The sequence below is a fragment of the Anomaloglossus baeobatrachus genome, chromosome 8 (assembly GCF_048569485.1).
Source record: "Anomaloglossus baeobatrachus isolate aAnoBae1 chromosome 8, aAnoBae1.hap1, whole genome shotgun sequence".
In the NCBI taxonomy this organism is placed as follows: Eukaryota; Metazoa; Chordata; class Amphibia; order Anura; family Aromobatidae; genus Anomaloglossus; species Anomaloglossus baeobatrachus.
Genome location: NC_134360.1, coordinates 244618417 through 244643307, shown reverse-complemented (window position 1 = coordinate 244643307; position 24891 = coordinate 244618417). Strand labels below are relative to the sequence as shown.

Here is a 24891-nt window from a genome sequence, read left to right as displayed (position 1 = left end):
CAAAACTGGGAATATACATTGGAAGCCCCATTGGAAACAGTGATATTGATGGAATATGCTGGCGCTATACAGTGTGTCCACCCATATCCTGTCCACCGCCATTAACTTGAGAGCGGCGGCAGCTATAGGCATAGAAGTGGTGTCTAGGTATAGTAAAGTAGCCATGCGCTACGCAATGAAACCACCTATAGCGCCACCTGGTGGAAAACAATGGAGTTAGCATTTTTATCTCGAAAACGGAACAAGATAGAGAAAGAAAGTGAATTACAAAGTTGTAGGGCATCATCAATTCAATACGAATCGACACCTTGCATACAGAAATGCTATGATATGAAACCCATGACCCCCCCAAAACATTGAATGCTGGTCACGCATATGGCGCTCATTTAACTTTGATGCTCACAGTGTCCCCCGTCGTGAATGAATACCGAGTATTATTCCGGCATTCATCATGGCAAGAAAATGCTCGGGTTCCCCGTTGGGTTTGTTATTTGTGACGAAAACCAGAATAGAACTTTGAGATTTATTACAAACTAGCTGTAGTACCCGGCGTTGCCAGGGATAGTAACTGTCTCTCTTCGAGTTTCTGTCTGTCTCTGTGGGTCGGTCTGTCTGTCTGTATCAGTCTCTCTGTGTGTCTCTCTCTGTCTGTCTCGTTCCAGGTCTCTGTCTCTTTCCTTGTCTCTGTCTCTTTCCCTGTCTGCCTGTCACTTTCCCTGTCTGTGTCTGTGTGGCGGGCGGGGAGGCGACGCTGCGCTCACCGACTGCTCGGGTCCGGCTGCTGCTGCTCGGTGGTGGCTCGAGCGGTGGGCCGGATCCCGGGGTCTCGAGCGGCGTTCCTCGCCCGTGAGTGAAAGGGGGGGGTGGATTGGTTTAGGGATATTGTCCGTGACGCCACCCACGGTTGAGGTGAGGTTGTGACACCACCGCTGCTCTGGACGGGGATCCCGGGAGCGATGGCAGGGAGCAGTCTGGATGTTGTTTTTCCCCTCCGTGGGTAGGGGGGTTGGTTGTCCCGGGGCCCGGTGAGGGGAGGGATGGTAGGTGGGTTACGGGACCTGGTGACGTGCAGGGTCGCAGGGGCAGCGCGGTGCCGCACGGCACAGTGGTACTCACTCAGCCAATGATGAACACAAAGTCTCGGGTAAAACAAACGGCTCGCTGGACGGGTCCCACAGACGGCCGCGGTTGTTCTTCTCCCGGTAGGTTGGTGGTGACTGCCTTTCCCTGCACCTCTGTTGTGTTCTCGGTTCCGGTGGCTTCCCACCAGTAACCCGCTCCACAGCTTGGATGGAGGCTGAGGGAGCCCCTTTTGCCCGCAGGCTCTGGCCCTGGGAGCTGTATCCTTGGTGGTGACTGTGTTTCCCTTCACGGTTTGAGCTTTTGCCTTCAATCGGGTCTTGACTGCTGGGAAACCCCGGAGGTTCCCTTCGCTAACGGATTTGACCAGCCCTACGGCGACTCCTAGCCTGGTCGGGGTCCGTAGGCCCTGCCGAATGGTGCTGGCCTCCCTTCACTCCCCGATCCGGTACCGGCGGGCCACCGCCCGTCCCCGGTCTTTACGGTTCACTTCAATCAGCCTCTCCTGCAGACGGTCACCACCGTCTGCCAACCTTGCTGTATGTGCCCGGGCCACGCACCCGGACACAGTCAGGCTGCTCCTCTACCACTTCACCTCTCCAACTCTCTAACTCAACTCAACTCATCTCATCTGCCCTCCTTTTCCCGCCTCCAGGACTGTGTACTCCTCAGTGGGCGGGGCCAACTGCCTGGCCCACCCCCTGGTGTGGACATCAGCCCCTGGAGGAAGTCAACAAGGATTTGTGTTTGACCTAGGTGTGCCTAGCCGGGGTGTGGGGTGTGTTGTTGCAGTACCTGTGACGACCTGGCTTGTCCAGGGCGCCACATCTGTCTCTCTGCCTATCTCTTTCCCTGTCTGTCTGTGTCTGTCTCTCTAACAAATAAGGAATAACGTTTGGAACACCATTCTATGTCTGAACTGGGTGCAAAAACCTAAAAAAACATCACTACCGTATATGGAGATAAGGTATGCACACCAGTGACTATGTAAGGGGAATATATGTAATAGCAGAAACTGCTGTGTGAATACTGACTTCAAAAATCCAATAGCCATATGCAAGAGTGAAAATGTGAAAAATGGAATCTGCATTACTGCCATGAATATATGAATCAAGAGAAATTTAGCTACTGAATTGATCAATGCAATAGCCTCTCAGCTTCCCATACACGGTAAGTTTTTTAACTGCATGAGAGGACACACACAAGCTAGGGACCCCAACGTAGAGAAATACTTTGGCGTAGTGTTGGGGCTCTATTGCATTGATCAATTCAGTAGCTAAATTTCTCTTGATTCCTATGTTCATGGCAGTAATGCAGATTCCATTTTTCACATTTTCACTCTTGCATATAGCTATTGGATTTTTGAAGTCAGTATTCACACAGCAGTTTCTGCTATTACATGTATTCCCCTTACATAGTCACTGGTGTGCATACCTTATCTCCATATTGTGTCTGTCTGTCTGCCTCTGTCTGTCTCTTTGACTGTCTGTCTCTATCACTCTCTCACTGTCTCCCCCCTGACATCATATTACCTCACACATAAGCTTCTTATCTTAATCTTCTTAACAATGTCCTTTCTTCCTATAGCAACCACTCACAGCTCCTATTAATAACCTAATAGCTCGCAGCTCCATTGACTTTAATGGAAGCAGGTTTTTTGGAGAGTAACTGTAAAGCGCGGGGTTACATGTTCCCGTCCAAACATAGTCTATGACTATCCCTGAGTCACATGGTGTGTCTGTGCAAAATTTTGAGATTGGAAATGCGAAGGTGTGGATCCCTTTAGCGGACATACATACACACATACATACACTCAACTTTATATATTAGATAGTTACTATTCACCCATATCTATTTGCTACCCTTCTTCCTGTTAAAGGGAACCTGTCACCAGATTTTGGCCTTCTAAACTAAAACTAGCATTTTAAGCAGCGCCTAGTCTGCATTCTATAAAAGTGTAGGTTACCCCCTGACCCTCCCTGTAGACCCCACTACCTTTTCTAAAATTTCCCGCCATGTATGTAAATTGTCCGGTCAGGCCAATGGATGTCCCAATCTGCGCCTCCTTTTGCCGTCCTCTTGTGCTGATTGACGTGGATAACGCCTCGGGCGCCATCCACGTAAGCGGCCAAAATCTCGCGCCTGTGCAGACATATTCCCAGCTCACGCAGAGCCGAAAACATAGGTGCGCATGCGCGAACTGGTGAGTTAGACTTTGTCCTCTCATCCACATCGCCGGGCCAAATCTCGCGCCTGCGCAAAGAACTCGCCGGTTCGCACAGGCGCACCTATGTATTCGGATCTGCCTGCGATAGGGCAGAGCGAAGCGTACATGCACGAGTCAGGTACACGTTGTTGCAGGTGTGAGATTTTGCCAGTCTACGTGGATGGCGGTGGAGGCGTTAGCCACGTCAATCGGCTCAAGAGGATGGCGAAAGGAGGGTCAGGAGACGCAAATTAGGACACCCATCAGACCAGACCGGACAATTTACATACAGGGCAGGAGATTTTATAAAGGTATTTGTGTGGTCTACGGGGGGTGGGGGTGGGGGGTCAGGGGGTAACGTGCACATTTATAGAATGCAGCAGAGGCGCTGATTAAGGTGCTAGTTTTAGTTTAGAAGGCCACAATCTGGTGACAGGTTCCCTTTAATTTACTTTTGGGCATGTAGTGATGGGCGAATAGTAACTATTTGTGTTTGGACAATGCTTACCGAATACAGAGTATCGTTCCAGTTTTCGGCACGGCAAGAAAAATGTTCAGGTTCTTCATTGACTTGCGTAAGGTTAGTTACTTGTAACAAATACTGGAATAGAACTTTGGGCTTTGTTAGAAATAATCCAAACCCGAAAAGTCACTATTCGCCCATTCTATTTACTACCCTTCTTCCTCTTAATGACTAAAATTTCCCGTTAAGAACCCGACAACAAAAAATATCAACCCGAATAAATCATATAAGAGTTGCTGGATAATTTTTTGTGGTCAATGCAAGCCGGGTTCATATTTTACAGGACACTTTCTGATAAAAAAAAAAAATAAAGTCTGGGTCCTCTTGTCTAATCTATAAGTCTGTGCACTCGTGAATGCCAAACGTGATCATCTGCTGCCGGATCCGCTGTTCTGGAAAAGCAAACAGTGACCTGTAAATTTCATCTGATCCCAAATTCCCGGTCCTTATTAGTCATTATTTCTGGTCGAAAACCCTTGAAAGAAGGTCGCGAGCCTCCGGTGCTCAGTGATCGGTTTGTCTTATCTCTGCTGAAACAGGTTTATACTGCGAGATAATAAAAAGAATGAAAAAGACACAAAGTTAACGGGAGAAGGAGCTTCAAAAACAATCGCTGACGCCATAGAGGACAGAGAGGATGACCCGAGCGCACAGAATCCACAGAGACGCTGATCCAGGAAAACGCAGTTCACGGGTGACGATAAACTAAGGGAAAAGTTAAGAATTTGGTGACTTGCAAAAAAAAGAACCCGCTGGTCCGGCTCCACAATCCGGTGCCTGGTAATGTTTATGACTATACGGCACGGCCCGGTAATAGAGAGTTACAGCGCTCAAGACCCGGCTTATTATAAACCCTTTTCAGTAATTTATTTGCAGGGGACGTCATGGGCTTTCGTAGCTGTTGAATTCTGGGCCCATCACTCATTGCTTGACCACATCAAACAGTGCGGTTATTAACCGCGAAGCCCCAGCTTTCCGGCCGCCAGTCATCAGTAACCAAAATACTCCACGGAGCAAGATGATCTGTACAACTGCTATTTCCCTTCATGCTCATATTTTATAGAATTCATGATGACTCAAGGGTTGGCGTTAATGTCTTACAGCTCTGGGGTCCTCACGTCCAACCAGGGGGGGCAACATCTGCACGGAGTTTGTGCACCGTTGTGGTTTTCCTACTGGTTCTCCAAAATGTTCTCAAACTCCAAATACAGAGTAAACTGGATCCTACTTGAAATTTTCCCTACACTGCGCGTGTAGTAGAGTGAACCGAGACCTCCAACCCCCAGAAGATGTCATATATATATATAATTGCCTTATTCTGTCTGTCTGGCTCCAAAATGACGTCATTACAGTGACAACCGTCGCCACACCGCGCGCGCTAAAAAGCCTGCGACCAAAGGCTCAGCTAAACTGAACAGCCGGAACTATGGGCCGACAGGACGACGCCCGACACTTTTCCCCGCACCCACATGGAGCCCCGACTACCCGATGCGTGCTGCACCCCCGGGAGCCCACACCGGCAACCAAGCCAACACATACCCACCGCTCGCCTCCGCCCCCCGCACACATTACCCCACTTGCCTCCGCCCCCCACACACATTACCCAACTCGGCTCCACCCCCCCACACTCCGCCCCCCGCACACATTACCCTGCTCGGTTCCGCCCCCCCATGTATACATTGAACACATACACACACACACACCTGGATAGTCACCTGTCTCCAGCCATGCAGTCCTCACCACTGACGTCCTCAGTGCCATGGCTCCACCCCCCCGCACTCCGCCCCCCGCACACATTACCCCGCAGGATGGGGGTACATGTCAGGATGGTGGCTGCATCCACCGGCAATGAGGAAGGAAGGAGGTGGGCGGCATGTTCCGGCCGCTCATCTCCGCCCCTCCTCTGCTATTGGGCGGCCGCTTAGTGACGTCGCTGTGACGCCGAACGCACCTCCCCCTTGAAGGAGGGATTGTTCGGCAGCAACAGCGACGTCGCAGGGCAGGTAAGTGCGTGTGACGCTGCCGTAGCGATAATGTTCACTACAGCAGATATCACCACATATCGCACCAACGACGGGGGCGGGTGCTATCACTCACGCGATATCGCTAGCAATCGCAGCGTGTAAAGCACCCTATAGTGTGCAGCATTTTCCAGGGTTGTGTTAGTTAGGAGTCAGTAGTAATGGTGAAGGAGGGTAAACAAATGTAGCAGAGTGGAGAGTGTGGTGTGGAGGAACAGGCAGAAGAAAGTGCAGGAAGAGACCAAGGTGACCAAATACGGGGCCCAGTATCAAAGCGCAAGTGAGGTAAACAGAGGGATCAAAGAGCGCCCCCTTATCAAGCAGGCGACTATGAACAGTGCGGACAGCGGTGGAGTCAGTGCTGACTGACGGACACTACGGGAACAATACTCTAGGAGTTATCTTGAAATATTAGCATAGTCGTGCAGGTTACCCCAGCCACTGCGAAACACATGGGCCCATGTGGCTGGATGGCCAGGGGACAGAAAAACATCAACCCCCATCCTCCTTGGTAGACTCTGATGGCAGTTGTAATGGAAGAGCCGAGAAGTCTAACACTTTTAATGCCTGATGTGAAACTGTTACCAACAAACAATAGCAGAATAGTGAGTGCAGCTCTGGAGTATAATACAGGATCAGTAATGCAATGTATGTACACGGTGACTGCAGCAGCAGAATAGTGAGTGCAGCTCTGGAGTATAATAATAGGATGTAACTCAGGATCAGTACCGGGTAAGTAATGTAATGTATGTACACAGTGACTGCACCAGCAGAATAGTGAGTGCAGCTCTGGAGTATAATACAGGAGGTAACTCAGGATCAGTGCAGGATCAGTAATGTAATGTGTGTACACAGTGACTCAAATTTTAAATTTTTATGTAAATTGAGATATAGTAAAGTGAATATGTAGCTCCAGTAAATTGTCTACTACCCCCACGCTTGAAGGGATATGTATTGCTAGGATCCAGTATACAGATGCAGCCCGGGACATAAGTCTGGTGTTTTCATGGTGCACTGGTGTTTAGTAAACATTTGTATGAAATGTTTAGTTTACACATTTTTATGCTCTTTTGATTTTTTTTCCTCCATTCATAATGGTTCTACGAAAGACAAGGTATTTTCCCTGTTATGAGATTTTGGGGAGGATTCCCAGATTCCTGACCTTTTCTGGTCACTTGTTTGGCTGAGAGCAGCTGTTATGTGAACTTGTTTTTATTCCGGTCGCGCTCCACACTGCAAGAATTCAGAATAAATACAACATTGCTCAATCCCTGTTTTTTCCACGAGTTTTGATAAGTAACTTCCAGATTTATTGCTTTTCCTTCTTATGTTTTCATGATTGCAAAAGGTATTCATTGGGTCCCGCTATCCAGATGTAGCTCTATCGGGAATTATAGGATTAAAATGCACCAAACATTTTATTTTGTGTTTAATATGTGTCTAAAATCAATAGTGAGTGCAGCTCTGGAGTATAATACAGGATGTAACTCAGGATCAGTACAGGATAAGTAATGTAATGTATGTACACAGTGACTGCTCCAGCAGAATAGTGAGTGCAGCTCTGGAGTATAATACGGGAGGTAACCCAGGATCAGTACAGGATCAGTAATGTAATGTATGGACACAGTGACTGCAGCAGCAGAATAGTGAGTGCAGCTCTGGAGTATAATACGGGAGGTAACTCAGGATCAGTACAGGATCAGTAATGTAATGTATGTACACAGTGACTGCACCAGCAGAATAGTGAGTGCAGCTCTGGAGTATAATACGGGAGGTAACTCAGGATCAGTACAGGATCAGTAATGTAATGTATGTACACAGTGACTGCACCAGCAGAATAGTGAGTGCAGCTCTGGAGTATAATACGGGAGGTAACTCAGGATCAGTACAGGATCAGTAATGTAATGTATGTACACAGTGACTGCACCAGCAGAATAGTGAGTGCAGCTCTGGAGTATAAGGCTATGTGTCCACGGGAGAATGTAGCTGCGGATTTTTCTGCATCAAAATCCGCAGCTTTCCCGCAAAATCCGCAGGTGCGGATTTGATGCGGATTTTGCGATTATTTTTTTTTTTCAATTTTAAAGGCAAAATCCGGATGAAAATCCGCAACAATAATTGACATGTTGCAGATTTTTCTGGATCAAAATCCGCACAAAATCCGCTGCGGAAAAATCCGCAGCATGGGCACAGCATTTCCAAAATGCCATAGAAATGGCTGGGAAGTACCTGTGCTGCAGATTTTCGGGAAATCTGCGGCTTTTCCGCGAGAAATCCGCGGCAAAATCCGCACATTTTCCGCAGCGTGGGCACATAGCCTAATACAGGATGTAACTTAGGATCAGTGCAGGATAAGTAATGTAATATATGTACACAGTGTCTGCACCAGCAGAATAGTGAGTGCAGCTCTGGAGTATAATATAGGATGTAACTTAGGATCAGTGCAGGATAAGTAATGTAATATATGTACACAGTGACTGTGCCAGCAGAATAGTGAGTGCAGCTCTGGAGTATAATACAGGATGTAACTCAGGATCAGTGCAGGATAAGTAATGTAATGTATGTACACAGTGACTGCACCAGCAGAATAGTGAGTGCAGCTCTGGAGTATAATACAGGATGTAACACAGGATCAGTACAGGATAAGTAATATAATGTATGTACCCAGTGACTGCACCAGCAGAATAGTGAGTGCAGCTCTGGAGGACAGTACTGAATGTAACTCAGGATCAGTACAGGATAAGTAATGTATGTATACAGTGACTGCACCAGCAGAATAGTGAGTGCAGCTCTAGAGTATAATGCAAGGTGTAACTCAGGATCAGTACAGAATAAGTAATGTAATGTATGTACACAGTGACTCCACCAGCAGAATAGTGAGTGCAGCTCTGGAGTATAATACAGATTGTAAGTCAGGATCAGCTATGTAATGTATGTACACAGTGACTGCATCAGCAGAATAGTGAGTGCAGCTCTGGAGTATAATACAGGATATAACTCAGGATCATTACAAACAGTCTATGGATAATAAAGTATTGCATATTACTGGCACAATGCTGATTCAAGCATGGAAGTTCCCAGGATAAGGCTGCTACTCTGTCTAATGAATTTGGAGGATATCAGGCTCCAAAAATACAAAGTAGAGGACAAAATACAAAAATGTGGTTTGAGGGAGCTGCCAATATCCATTAACACCGGGACCCGGAGAACTGAAAAAATGAAATGTATTGGAACAATGTGTTTTGGAGTAAATTTGTGTCCTTCATCATATAGGTGGGAATTCATTTTTTTTTTTTTTACGATTTTCCCGTCTTTGGTGGATATTGGCAGCGACATCAAACCGCATTTTTCTATTTTTTTCTCAGATTTGAGTCTGAAGTAATAAACCCAAGCAATATATGGAGACCATGGAACTATGAAAAGTGGAATTCTGAGGATGTTGTGTTTCGGTCTTTGGTGCGGATGTCTAATCCTTGCAGAAGGATGAAGGCTGCGTACATTATCACAACCATTTATTATGGCTGCAATGCTTCTAAAATGAAGAAAAAAAAAAATATAACTCAAGCATTGATGCAAAAAAAAAAAAAAAAAAAAAGAAAAAAAAAATACACAGACCCACGTCACAATCGCTCTGTGGTCAGATATCTGTAATGGAGATCATCTAAGCTTTTTGCTTTATTCCTCGGATGCACACTCAGCTGAAATCTTTTACAGTGTAGTCGCCACCTCTCAGAATTGCAATACAATCGCTATACAGGCCACCAGCCAATCAGAGGCAGGCAGATGACATCACTAGGCATGTTGCAGGTGGTGCATAATGTCATTGTTATACACCATGTGACCTGCAACGGCTATGAAGAAGGAAGAGGACACTGTGCTGGAAGCACGGACAAGTATGAGAATTGTTTATTTTTTAATAATATGTGTTTGAGGATAGGGGACATTCTTACAGGACGGGCACAGGACTGGGGACATTATTGAATCAAAGGCCCCGGATGGAGAACATGATTACAGGAAAGGGCCCTGAATTTGGGACATTATTACAGCAAGGTCCCAGGATAGGGGGCATTATTACAGGAAATGGAGCAGGAAGGGGGATAATATTATAGGAATGGGACAAAATGTGGTATGTTATTGTAGGAAGGGGAAAGGATGGGGGGGGGGAATTATTACAGGAAAGGGCCCAGAATTGACTTGGGACATTAATACAGGAAGGACCCAGGATGGGGGGAATTATTAGAGGAAAGGGAGCAGGATGGGTGACATTATTACAGGAAGGGGCTCTGGCTGGGGAATATTATTGGAAGGGGCCAGAATGTGGCATTTTATTATAGGAATAAAAAAAAAAAGGATGGGGGAAATTATTACAGGAAGGGTAAAAGATGGGGAGATTATTACAGGAAAGGGAAAGGATGGGGGAGATTATTACCGTATGGGGAAAGGATGGGGAGAGTTTCTGTCGGGGTATGCGACAGAGCAGTAAGGGACGCCAGGCCGAGGAACAATCCAAGGGCTTTATTGGAACCACAAAGATAAAGCACCAAAAATGAATATAAGTGCTTAAAGTCTGCAAGGAGTCCACAACAAAACAAAAGATCCAGGGGCGTGTCCCACTATTCCGACGCCAGGGAAAATATGGCAATGGTCCTTATATGAGTTCCTTGAGTCCAACAGGGTGAACAACAAAACACAATCCCATGTGGCCACTGATCTCCAATCTGTAACATTCCATACACAGGCTCTAGGATCCAGCCTCAGCTATAGATCCGTGTCCTTCTCCAGCTGAGATCCAACTAACTGACTAATATGAGTCTCATTGTTCTCCTCTCCTGGGATCAGCCCCTAAGGTAGGCAGAAGGCCTATCCACCCTGGACATTTGATACATGAAAGAATTCTAGACGTCCTGGCTCTGTTTGGTTTACCAAATTGTGGATTGGAGGAGCCCCATGCTGAGAACAAACAATCTCTCACCAGAAGCAGTACATATAGGACAGTCAAGGAGGGACAGACTATTATACCATGAGCACAGGCGGGGGAGGGTCACGCTGTTACACCGGTGGGGGGCATTATTACCAGAAGGGGAAAGGATGGGGGAGATAATTACAGGAAGGGGAAAGGATGAGGGAGATTATTACATGAAGGGGCACAGGACTGGGGGCATTATTACAGGAAGGACCCAGGATGGGGGGCATTATTACAGGAAGGACCCAGGATGGGGGGCATTATTATAGGAAAGAGACCAGGATGGGTGAAATTACTACAGGAAGGAACCCAGGATGGGGAATAATATTATTGGAAGGGGCCAGAATGTGGCATGTTATTATAGGAAGGGGAAAGAATTTTGGGAGATTATTACAGGAAGGGGAAAGGATGGGGGAGATTATTGAGGGTGACCTACTACCAATGCATCTAACTAACATGCTGATGGGTGCTCTGGTCCAAATTTTGCACATGTGCCCAAAGGACAATAGTTATATCACTGGACCCTAGCCATACTGTGTTTTGTGTATCTGGTACTTATTTCACTGCTTGCTGTGCAAACCACTAAGGCTTCCTTTAAACATACTGTAGGAGTTATGGCACCGCCAGAAAAATTAATATATGAAGCAACCCGTGTGAGCATAGAGGAATCCCGGAGCCATAGAGCAATTGTAATCACACATGTGCATCCGCAAAAATAGTGGATGAAAATGAAATTACAATTTCAAAACCAGGATCCAAGAAAGAGCGAATATTGCAGAGAGACAGAGATAAGGACGGTAATAAATGAGCGGCTCCTCCAGATGCCAGGAAGGTATTTTATCTGCCTTCACTTTTCAGAAAGGATCTGATAAACGAGTGCACAGTGAAATTGTGCAAATGATGTATTTATCATCACACGGCTCCGAGCGAATGTGCAGGGGCTCAGTCAGTAACATCTAATGACGGCTCGCTCATCAATGCGGCGCAAATACCGGGGAGAAACCTTTGTATGTTTGCAAAGAAGAAAATCTGCAAATTTACCAAACCGGCAGCCGGTCCATCCTTTTGTAATATGGAAGTTTGGCTTCTAACAAACACATATCTGCCTGCAACTAGTGGGAGTGCACTGGAGAAAAAGCTGGAGCATTGCTGATATATAGGAAAAAGGTTAAAATTAACATTATTAAATAGATCTCCTAAACCTGATGAGACGGGTGAAAGTCAAAGTCAGATTGGCTTTAATAAACTAGCTGTACTCCCCGGCTTCGCCCAGGGTAATAACTGCTGTTAACAAAATAGAAGGTATTAACAAAAATGTATTCTGCACACAAAAACCACAAAACAAGTAGAGATAAATGTAATTAATAAATAGTTTCACATGGTGAAATGTGTGCTGAGGGTGGTATATGTGTTCAAGCACGTGGTAGTGTGTGGCGCATTGTGTGTGTGTGTTCATATCCCCGAGTGTGGTGAGTATCCCATGTCGGGGCCCCACCTTAGCAACTGTACGGTATATACTCTTTGGCGCCATCACTCTAATTCTTTAAGTCCCTCTTGTTCACATCTGGCAGCTGTCAATTTGCCCCCAACACTTTTCGTTTCACTTTTTCCCCATTATGTAGATAGAGGCAAAATTGATTGGTAAATTGGAAGGCGCAGGGTTAAAGTTTCGCCTCACAACATAGCACCCGGCGCTGCCCGGGATAGTAACTGTCTCTCTCTTTCTCTCCCATTCTCTGTCTGTCTCCCCCTCTGTATATATCTCTGTCTCTCTCTCTATCTCTTTGTCTGTCTGTCTCTTTCCCTGTCAGTCTCTTTCTCCGTCTGTCTCAATCTCTTTACCTGTCTGTCTATCTATCTCTGTCTCTTTCCCTCTCTTTCCCTATCTGTCTCTTTTCCTGTTTCGCTCTGTCTCTTTCCCTGTGTCGGTCTCTTAACCTGTCTCTCTTTCCCTGTCTTTCCCTGTCTCTTTCCCTGTCAGTCTGTCTCTTTGTCTGTCTCTTTGTGTCTGTTTCTTACCCTGTCTGTGTCTGCCTCTTTCCCTGTCTGTGTCTGTCTCTTTCCCTGTCTGTGTCTGTCTCTTTCCCTGTCTGTGTCTGTCTCTTTCCCTGTCTGTGTCTCTTTCCCTGGCTGCATTGTGACACGCCAACATTCCATATAAGGGTGTGGCTGCGCATTCTTCTGAAGTTCTGGCTGCACTGTGGCTCCCAGCTCCATTCGCTTTAATGGAGGCAGGTTTTTTGGTGATTAACTGTAAAGCGCAGGGTTAAAATTTCCCCTCAAAACATAGCCTATGATGCTCTCGGGGCCCAGAAGTGTGAGTGTGCAAAATTTTGTGGCTGTAGCTGCAACGGTGCAGATGCCAATCCCGGACACACACACACACACACACACACACACACACACATTCAGCTTTATATATTAGATTTGCAAAGTTTTTCCATTTTATAGCAGGCAAGTATTTTATGAATCTTAAAAAAGAAGTGTAATCGGTGGTGTTCCACTAATAGCGGCTGAGCACACGGCACACTGCATGGGGGACTGCGGGGGTATCAAGGTTTGTGGAGAATTTGTGGGCGACATCAAAGTGTGTGGAAGGGGGCTGTAAGGCATCATGCTGCGTGGGGAGCACCATACTGTGTAGGGGGCTGTGGTGGCAACTTACTGTGTAAGGGGTTGAGGCACCATCATACTGTGTGGATTGGTGCTGTAAGCGCATCATGCTTGGTGCGGGGGACCATACTGTTAACTGTGTAGGGGCAGTAGTGCCATCATACTTTGTGGAAAGGTGCTGTAAGGCATCATGCTGTGTGGGGGGGCACCATACTACTCACTGTGTAGGGAGCTGTGGCACCATGATACTGTTTGGAAAGGGGCTGTAAGGCCATCAAGCTAAGTGAGGGGCACAATACTGTGTAGGGGGCTGAGGCGCCATCATACTGTGTTGAAGAAGTCTGTAAAAGCATCATGCTGGGTGGGGGGCATTGTACTGTGTGGGAGTCACTGTAGGGGTATCTTAAAGAGGGTGAGGGACGGTAGGAATACACTGTGTAAAAGATAATGTAGACATCATAATATGTTCAGAGGTTGTGGTGGCAATATACTGTGCTGGGGGCACTGTGGGGACATGATACTGTTTTTGGAGCTCTGTGGCAGCACCATAATGTGTAGGGGGATCATACTGTGGGGGGTGACTGGGTGCATTGTACTGAGTGGGGGGTTACTGTGGGGGCATCATAATGTGTGTCAGGGTTTAATGTAGCGACATCATATTGTGTGGGGGTCACTGTGGGGAGCACATTAGGGGCATAATAATGTCTTGGGGATCTTTGGTAGCATCATGCAGTGTTGGGGGCCGGTGGGGCCATCATACTGTCCATTTGGAGTATGGCTGGAACACTAAAGGGCTACCCTAGGGGCACAAAATACTGTGTACATGTCACAATACATGACCATCTCTCTGACTTTAAAATTTGGAAGGTAGGCCCCCTTGTGACCACCTTTGCCCCATACTGTGCCCAAATGTTTTAATTAGGAATGTTGCTGATTTCTATGTCTACCCCCGGGTGTTATATGTTCATTTTAATATGAAGACAGATCCAACTATAAAAAATAAAAAAAAAATAATAAAAATAATAATAATAATAAAAATAAATAATACTAATTTTTTATATATATAAACCAGAAAAGTGGAGAATGGCAACTGCCAAATTCTGGTGCTTCCCTCCTCAGTGAAAACCTGCTTATTTACCCCATGGTCTGGAGAAATGTATCTAGATTAATCAGTGCAGGTAAAATGTATCAGTCCTGACATTTTATCCTACAGAAAATGACTTTCACCATCTGCAAGTGGAGATACACAAACTGAAAAAAGTTGCAGAACGTTTTACAGATCCCCGTGTTTCCTTGAAAATAACACAGGGTCTTATATTATTTCTTGCTCCGAAAGATGCGCTAGGTCTTATTTTCACGAGATGTTTTCTATTTTCCCATGAACAACAATCCACATTTATTCAGATGTAGTCATCATCACATTCTGGAACATCAACATTTGTGTTACTCCTATTACTGGCTCAGATGTGCATTTTCTTATCTGATTTGCTCTACTTGCCAACTGTAATTGTTTGGGGTCTGCGGAGTGTGATTTTTTTTGTGGGGGTGTCTGCTTTCTTTTGGGGCTGTCTTCACTCTTTTGGGGCTGTCTATTCTCTTTTGGGGATGTTTTCTCTCTTTGGGGGACATCTGCTTTCTTTTGGAGATGTCTTATCTTTTTTGAGGGCGTCTGCTTTCTTATGGGACTGTCGTCCGTCTTTTGGGGCTGTCTACCCTCTTTCGGGGCTGTCTTCCCTCTTTTGGGGATGTCTTCCCTCTTTTGGGGATGTCTTCCCTCTTTTGGGACTATCTGCTTTATTTTGGGGCTGTCTTTTCTGTTTTGGGGCTGTCTTCCCTCTTTTGGGGCTGTCTTCCCTCTTTTGGGGCTGTCTTCCCTCTTTTGGGGCTGTCTTCCCTCTTTTGGGGCTGTCTTCCCTCTTTTGGGGCTGTCTTCCCTCTTTTGGGGCTGTCTTCCCTCTTTTGGGGCTGTCTTCCCTCTTTTGGGGCTGTCTTCTTTCTTTTGGGGCTGTCTTCCCTCTTTTGGGGCTGTCTTCCCTCTTTTGGGGCTGTCTTCCCTCTTTTGGGGCTGTCTTCCCTCTTTTGGGGTTGTCTTCTCTCTTTTGGGGCTGTCATTCTTTTGGGAATGTCTGCTTTATTTTGGGGGTGTCTTTCTTTTGGGGCTGTCTTCTCTCTTTTGGGGGTGTCTTCTTTCTTTCACGAAGAGTCCTGCGGTTCCATAAGGAAGCAATACTTCCTTATGGAACTGCAACTAGGGCCTATTTTTAGAGTAGAGCTTATATTTTAAGCATACTCAAAAAAGTCCAAAAATCCTACTAGGGCTTATTTTAGGGGTAGGTTTTATTTTTTTGGGTAACAGAAGCCCTGTGTCAGTGTCACTGAGGCTCTGCCATAAGATATATATTCCCATAACAAAAATCATCTTTAGTTACGGACCAGATTTACCATCGTGATTGTCTCGACTTTGGAAGTAAAATGCCCTAAATAATGGTGCAATATGGGGTAAATCTTTTGCAACCCACTTATAATGAGGTTGGGGTTCACGAGGAGCACATGACAGCTGGGAGAGGGGGGCATGGTTTAATATATACCAATATAAAACCTATTGTTGTACACCCAAAAAAAGGCTCTTATGTAACAGAACCCTGTTTGCGGCATTTGCAGACTGTCACATTTACGCTTTCTATTCATTAGACAGGATTAGTAAATTCTTCTTTTCCTTCCATTTTGCGCTTAGTTATTACATATATATAGTCATACAGTCGTGGATTTCCGTGCTGCTCCTTCACAGATCTTAAAATATCAATAGTCATAAATATTTCCCTAGGAAAACCCAAGGAACTGAGTCACCGAGTCTGGGAACAAGGACGACCCGGCATCTTGGGCACATCTGGAATTTACATGGCGTCTTCCGCTCACATGCGCATTAATATGCAGAAGAAATGTTAGATAAACCCAGAAGGAATGCTAATATTTGGATATCTGCATCCTCTCGGCTGCACTCATTTTCTTTGGTGGCCCCGGCTCTCGGACGCTCGGCCCCTGTGCACATGTGGGGTCTTTCTATGCAATAATGGAGAGAGCTAAAGGGAAAAGCTGCCAACAGTACTAGAAAGTCTGAACAGCGGAGGATGGGAAAAGTGACCATCTGCCCCAATACAGCGGATAAAAGAAAAGAAACAGCGATGCATCATTCCATATATACCCGCACTATGAAATAGCCGCGTATATATTATGCAGGAATATGGATGATCTTAAAGCAGCTCTCCGGCGTCTTTGTTTTTTTTTATTGCTGGTGTGGTGCCTTTAGTTTATATTCACACCATGCAGGGTTTTTTTTTAATGCGTTTTTGCAAATGTTATGCTTTTTGCAGCATCAGCAAAGGCTATGAGAAATCTCAAACACTATTGCTTTTTTCCTGACAATTGGAAAATTGCTGTTTTTTTTAAAAAACTGCAGGGTGTCAATTTTTTAGCATCAAAAGCAATGAGAAAGTTCAAAATGCTGCAAAAAAAAGCAACCTCATGTTTTTGTTGCTTTTTTAGGTGAATGAAACTAATTTTATTAATAATGAACTGTGAACAAATCTGCACTAAAAATGCAGCAAAACCTATTGTCAGCTCATGGATGATCAAAGTGCGAATCATACAAGTGTACTTCAATGAATTAGACCAGAATTATTATGATGACTAGGTCATCTATCATCACTTCTCTACAATCATGTAATCATCATGAACCTGAAGACCCACCTCTTCTGAGAAACCTATACCCTGCCGTAACCTTCAGTTCTCCATAGCACCGCACGACCAGCTCCATCCCATCTACTGTATCCTCACTCATCCCCTGTAGACTGTGAGCCCTCGCGGGCAGGGTCCTCTCTCCTCCTGTAGACTGTGAGCCCTCGCGGGCAGGGTCCTCTCTCTCCTCCTGTAGACTGTGAGCCCTCGCGGGCAGGGTCCTCTCTCCCCTCCTGTAGACTGTGAGCCCTCGCGGGCAGGGTCCTCTCTCTCCTCCTGTAGACTGTGAGCCCTCGTGGGCAGGGTCCTCTCTCCTCCTGTAGACTGTGAGCCCTCGTGGGCAGGGACCTCTCTCCTCCTGTAGACTGTGAGCCCTCGCGGGCAGGGTCCTCTCTCCTCCTGTAGACTGTGAGCCCTCGCGGGCAGGGTCCTCTCGCCGCCTGTAGACTGTGAGCCCTCGCGGGCAGGGTCCTCTCTCCTCCTGTAGACTGTGAGCCCTCGCGGGTAGGGTCCTCTCTCTCCTCCTGTAGACTGTGAGCCCTCGTGGGCAGGGTCCTCTCTCCTCCTGTAGACTGTGAGCCCTCGCGGGCAGGGTCCTCTCTCCTCCTGTAGAGTGTGAGCCCTCGTGGACAGGGTCCTCTCTCCTCCTGTAGACTGAGCCCTCGCGGGCAGGGTCCTCTCTCCTCCTGTAGACTGTGAGCCCTCGTGGACAGGGTCCTCTCTCCTCCTGTAGACTGTGAGCCCTCGTGGGCAGGGACCTCTCTCCTCCTGTAAACTGTGAGCCCTCGTGGGCAGGGTCCTCTCTCCTCCTGTAGACTGTGAGCCCTCGCGGGCAGGGTCCTCTCTCCTCCTGTAGACTGTGAGCCCCCGCGGGCAGGGTCCTCTCTCCTCCTGTAGACTGTGAGCCCTCGTGGACAGGGTCCTCTCTCCTCCTGTAGACTGTGAGCCCTCGCGGGCAGGGTCCTCTCTCCTCCTGTAAACTGTGAGCCCTCGTGGGCAGGGTCCTCTCTCCTCCTGTAGACTGTGAGCCCTCGCGGGCAGGGTCCTCTCTCCTCCTGTAGACTGTGAGCCCTCGTGGACAGGGTCCTCTCTCCTCCTGTAAACTGTGAGCCCTCGTGGGCAGGGTCCTCTCTCCTCCTGTAGACTGTGAGCCCCCGCGGGCAGGGTCCTCTCTCCTCCTGTAGACTGTGAGCCCTCGTGGGCAGGGTCCTCTCTCCTCCTGTAGACTGTGAGCCCTCACGGGCAGGGTCCTCTCTCCTCCTGTAGACTGTGAGCCCTCATGGGCAGGGTCCTCTCTCCTCCTGTAGACTGTGAGCCCTCACGGGCAGGGACCTCTCTCCTCCTGTAGACTGTGAGCCCTCGCGGGCAGGGTCCTCTCTCCTCCTGTAGACTGTGAGCCCTCGCGGGCAGGGTCCTCTCTCCTCCTGTAAACTGTGAGCCCTCGTGGGCAGGGTCCTCCCTCCTCCTGTACCAGTCTGTGCCTTGTATTGTTTACGATTATTGTACTTGTCCCTATTATGTATACCCCTTGTCACCTCTAAAGCGCCATTGAATAAATGGCACTATAATAATAATAAATAATAATAATTTTTTAGGGTATGTTCATAAAGTGCATTTTTCCTGCTTTTTTTTTTTCCTGGAGCAATACTTGATCTCTTGTCAGTAAAAAAAAAAAAGTTGCATTTTTTTTGCTGCTTTTATGCTGCGTTTTTGATGTATTATTGTTTAAATAATAGTTAATTTTATTCACAAAAAAACAGCAAAAATGCAGCAACAAACTCAGCAAAAAAACTTAGCTACTTTTTTTCAATCTCATTGCCTTCAATGGTGGAAAAAAAGCATCAAAAACACTAAAAGAATTGCCATGCCGCTTTTTTAAAAAATGCAGCAGTTTTCCATTTCAGTCAGGAAAAAAAAAGCAACTGTGTGCATGAGATATCTGGAATCTCATAGATTTTTTGCTGGTAGTGTAAATAGCAGCTTTTTATTGGCATTTGCATAAAACCAATGAAAAATGCAACATGCAACAAAAAAAAACCAAATCAAAACATGCAGCAAAAACGCACTGTGAAGAGAGCAGGTTTTGCCTGCAGAAAAAAAAGCAGCTCAGAGTCACCTTTCAGATGAATGTAAGTGCACGGGATGACACTGTGTGCGCAGCAGAGCTCCAGCAGGGTCCGTGTACCTGTGCAGACACATGGGATGAGTTAAAGGGAACCTGTCACCAGTTTTTTGGCCTATAAGCTGCGGCCACTACCGGTGGGCTCTTATATACAGCATTCTAACATGCTATATATAAGAGCCCAGGCCGCTGTGTAGAATGTAAAAATCACTTTATAATACTTAACTAACGGTCGCGCTGCAGTGGAGTTGGGTCATATGGGCGTCTACGTTATCCGATGCCGGCGCCGCCTCTTTTGGCCATCTTCATCTTCGTCCTCCATCTTCTGTAGCCGGGGTGCATGACGCATCTACGTCATCCACACTCGCCGGCGTTGAGGTCCTGCGCAGGCGCACTTTGATCTGCTCTGAGCAGGGAGATCAAAGTATTGTAGTGCGCCTGCGCAGGACCGGCGAGTGTGTATGACATAGGACGCATCATGCACACAGGCTTCAGAAGGAGGACGAAGATGGCCAAAACAGGAGGCGCCAGAACTGGACAATGGAGACGCCCATAAGCCCCAACTCCACTGCAGCGCGACCGTTAGATGAGTATTATAAAGTGTTTTTTATGTTCTACACAGCGGCCTGGACTCTTATATACAGCATGTTAGAATACTGTATATAAGAGCCCGATGGTGGTGGCCGCAGCTTATAAGCCGAAAAACGGTGACAGGTTCCCTTTAAAGGCACCTCTCACACTGAGAACACAAAGAAGAGAAAGTCCCCAAAATGTAAGTCCTTGGCCACAGCTAAAGTGCGGAGAAGTCCCTTCATTTGATGCCCCTTATAGCATTGTATAGCTAAATAAATACGCATTTTGGGAAGACAGTCCCCCTTTAAGCGGCTCCAAAAGCAAAATTTAACCCTGACTTCCCCCTGTGATCTGCCGAACATGAGGACGATTATTCAAAGTGAGTATCCAGCTACAATATTTCACTGTAAAAGGCCTTTCTTTTGCAGATTCCGTCCATCCATCCATTTACAGCCCGTGTGGAGAAGAGACTGGAGCTCCTTGTGTTATATAAGGTCCAGCGCCGCATCCAGCGCTCCGGGGAGACTCCATTAGGTCATTTCATTCAATAGATGTCCCGGGAGAACAAGCATTTCCATTGTGGCTTCTCCACAGATTACATCGGGATGCACTGAAGGGTTTTTCCATAGAAGAATTACAATCAGATTGTCTTTTCTGGAGTTGCCCTTGAAGCCTGGCTCTGGTCTATATATGAACATGTCAGAGGTCACTGGGTAATGATGAATGTTTAGTTACATAACGAATAGACCAAGATCTCGGCTGACAATGTGCTCCGCTCCACACAACAGAGTCTTAAAATCATTTATAATTACTAGGGGCGATCTGAAGATGGAAGTAAATTTGTGGTGAATATAGTCACCGTCGTTTTCAAAAATCCAGTGACCACAGAAGAGGGATGCAGTGCAGCAATGGAGGCTCAATGGTCAGCACTATACAAGGGCATTTGTGGCTAGGTTTTTGCTAATTTATCTGATACGTGCATAATATAGGAGTAGAGAGCCAGGGATGTGTCACTTATAAGGTTGCCGGAATACAATCAGTGTTTTATCAGCAAGAGATTATCACTGCCAGACTAGATCTCACGTGCAAGACAGTCCAGCTGATCTGTGTATAACTCCACCCCCACTCCTGATTGGCAGTTTTCTGACCATGCACAGTAAAAACACAGAAAGCTGCCAATCAGTGGTGTGGGCGGGGTTATACAACGCGACATTCTAACCACTGCTCTCAAGGCACATATGGTGCAAGCAAGGATTGTTCCACATAAGGCCAGTTGTGGACTGCCCTTACAAGAAGGTGGGATCCTTTAAGGGAATAGGGCCAATGTACTTGGCCAGGGCCTGATAGGATTTTCAGACCTCCCTCAGTGGTATGGACGGACTCATGTAGGACTGCAGTGTACAGTGTGTACCCCATCCTCTTATTCAAGGTCTCCAATCCCTGGACGTCTGATTATTCCTGATCTTATAATCCCACTTACTGTTAATTCTAATATAGGGTCTAGATTACTATTTGTCTGGTCACGGTCAAGAGAAAGTTCCGATCACATAATGTCACACGGAGTTTTACAGAAACGTCACCAACTGTCATGGCGGCATTGGACTCTGTTCAGATTGCAGATTCTGACACTCCGCCCAATGGCTTCTCTGGTGTCTGGTATAAACATAGGCAGACTTGGGCATTGACCCGCTGTGTGCTGATTCATAGGCAGGCTTGCAAGAGTTAGGCGGGCTTTGCACGTTGCGACATCGCAAGCCGATGCTGCGATGTCGCACGCGATAGTCCCGCCCCCGTCGCAGGTACGATATCTTGTGATAGCTGGTGTAGCGAAAATTATCGCTACGCCAGATTCACACGCACATACCTGCCCTGCAACTGTCGCTCTGGCCGGCGACTCACCTCCTTCCTAAGGGGGTGGGTCGTGCGACGTCACACGTCAGGCGGCCAATAGCGGCGGAGGGGCGGAGATGAGCAGGATGTAAACATCCCGCCCACCTACTTCCTTCCGTAGAGCCGCCGGCGGCAGGTAAGGTGAAGTTCCTCGCTCCTGCGGCTTTACACACAGCGATGTGTGCTGCTGCAGGAACGAGGAACAAGATTGGACCTGTCGCGGCAGCATAATTATGGAAAAGTCGGAGCCTGCAACGATGATACGATAACGACGCTTTTGCGCTCATTAATCATATCATCTAGAATTTACACACAACGATGTTGAAAGTGACGCCGGATGTGCGGCACTTTCGATTTGACCCCACCGACATCGCACGTGCGATGTTGCAACGTGCAAAGCTGCCCTTAATCTCTGCTAGTCTGCTTGCTCCTTTAATCACATGCTATGGGGAGTCCAATCACATCTGCTCCCTCCTATTTATGTTGGTGGAATCCTTCTACCTATGCCAGCTATAGGCTATTCTATGTTGGCCTGTGAGGTGTGATGTCCCAGACTCTCTGGTGAACATTGTGCTTATTGCTTGGTGCGGTTGTGAAGTGTACCCCTGTTATTGTGTACTTCCTTCCTGCTCTTGTTTTCCTCCTGAATCTCTTATTATCTTTACCTTTGTGTATGCTGTGGGACAGAGTTTGCTTTTCCCTTGTGTGTCTTTATCTGTGAGGTTTCATCGAACTCCTGTCCAGTCCCTCTCTGGGAGGAGCGGGGATAATAATAATAATTTTTATTTATTTATATAACTCCAACATATTCTGCAGCGCTTTACAATTCAGAGGGGACACGTACAGACAATATGAGACATTACAGAATAACAAAATTCAACAGATACCAAGAGGTGTGAGGGTCGTCCTCGTAAGCTTACAGTCTATGAGGAAATATGGGAGGCACAAAAGGTAAATTGGGGGAAAAGAAACTTGTCATATAAGGTATAGATATTAAAATAATAGGGAATTCAAGTCCAGTTGCGTGGACCGGTGGAATCAGATCAGGACCAATCAGAAGCTGGGCCAGGAAGAAGACTCAAGCCTCTCCACCATCAAGAGTATCCCTGAGGTTAACGATAGCATAGGCGCCCCTAGGTGGAGGGACAGCAAGGATCTCTGATTTCCCGCTATACCATAGTCATCATGACATATAGATAGGTGATTTTCTGTAAATTACTGCTTGATGATACATATCCTTATCACAACAAATTTTTATTGGTCCATCTTGGCGGAAATTTTATTTGATCGTTTTTAATGAAGATATTAAAAGTTATGTTTTAACGATACTCACTATCTGCCCAGTATCTCAGATTACATACCTGACAGATTCCCTTTAACTTGCAGCACAGAACTGCTGGAATCAGACATAAGCTATGTATGATATTCCTGGGCTTGTTGAGTTTCCTACACGTTCCCCTGAAAAGTCCACATTTCAAGTTATTGGTCAAATTCAAGCCACACATCCAAGCCCTGTTCACCTCCTGCCGCCTCCAACTCAAAAATATTTCCCGGATCCGTACATTCCTTTCCCAAGAAGCTGTAACAACCCTAGTACATGCCCTTATTATCTCCCGCCTGGACTATTGCAACCTCCTGCTCTGTGGCCTCCCTTCTAACAGGTCTCGCACCCCTACAATCTATTCTAAACTATGCTGCCCAGCTAATCCACCTGTCCCCCCGCTACTCCCCAACCTCTTCTCTCTGCCAATCCCTTCACTGGCTTCCCATTGCTCAACGACTCCAGTTCAAAACCTTAACCATGACCTACAAAGCCATCCACAGCCTGTCTCCTCCCTACATCTGTGACCTGGTCTCCCGGTACTTACCTGCACGTAATCTTCGATCCTCACAAGATCTCCTTCTCTGCTCCCTCTCATCTCCTCTTCCCACCATCGAATCCAAGATTTCTCCCCGTGCCTCCCCCATACTCTCGAATGCTCTGCCACAACACATCAGACTCTCGCCTACCTTGACAAACTTGAAAAGGAACCTGAAGACCCACCTCTTCCGACAAGCCTAAAACCTGCCGTAACCCTCAGTCTGATAAAGCGCCGCACAATTAGCTCTACCCTAACCTACTGTATCCTCACCTATCCCTTGTAGACTGTGATCCCTCATGGGCAGGAACCTCTCTCCTCCTGTAGACTGTGAGCCCTCGTGGGCAGGGACCTCTCTCCTCCTGTAGACTGTGAGCCCTCGCGGGCAGGGTCCTCTCTCCTCCTGTAGACTGTGAGCCTTCGCGGGCAGGGTCCTCTCTCCTCCTGTAGACTGTGAGCCCTCGCGGGCAGGGTCCTCTCTCCTCCTGTAGACTGTGAGCCCTCGCGGGCAGGGTCCTCTCTCCTCCTGTAGACTGTGAGCTCTCGTGGGCAGGGACCTCTCTCCTCCTGTAGACTGTGAGCCCTCACGGGCAGGGACCTCTCTCTCCTCCTGTAGACTGTGAGCCCTCGCGGGCAGGGACCTCTCTCCTCCTGTAGACTGTGAGCCCTCACGGGCAGGGACCTCTCTCCTCCTGTAGACTGTGAGCCCTCGCGGGCAGGGACCTCTCTCCTCCTGTACCAGTCTGTGTCTTGTATTGTTTATGATTATTGTACTTGTCCCTACTAGATGTCACCCTTTCACATGTAAATAATTGTAATAATATTATTTATAATAATAATTTGGGTGCTACGAAATGAGCCGAATTGTGCGATACATTTTGTTCCAAAAACAAGAACAGTAGGTGAACCATTCCATATATAATAGACTCTAAGGACTCATTGGGGATTGTGGATTGTTCTTGCCGGCTGCCCCCGCACCGAGAATACCGCCCTACACACCTGCTCGTATTTAACGGTCTGAGAAATACAGCTGCTCCTCATAAAACCAATCTATCACGTTTACCGATAAAGACCTCTTGGAATATATCTTCTCCGTGGGTTCCCTGTGGTGCTATCCATAGTCCTCAGACAGTTCGGCTAGGTATTACTGGGGGTGATATATTCATCGGGGGGGGGGGGGGGGGTCTTTGTAAATTGAATTAGTGAAGGTGCTCCCTGAACTCCTGACCTCCATTATTCAGAAGGAATGGTCCTTGTGAAGCCTTTGATTTGATACCCGGTGTCATCAGGTCTATCTGTTCAGGTC

The 24891-nt window shown here is 47.0% G+C and overlaps 1 protein-coding gene across 5 annotated transcripts in view; it reads right to left on the bottom strand.

Annotated features, from left to right (window-relative positions):
- ST3GAL3 (ST3 beta-galactoside alpha-2,3-sialyltransferase 3) overlaps nt 1–24891 on the bottom strand; it is a 363061-nt gene that overhangs the window by 91870 nt on the left and 246300 nt on the right. The gene's annotated exons all lie outside the window — the stretch shown is intronic.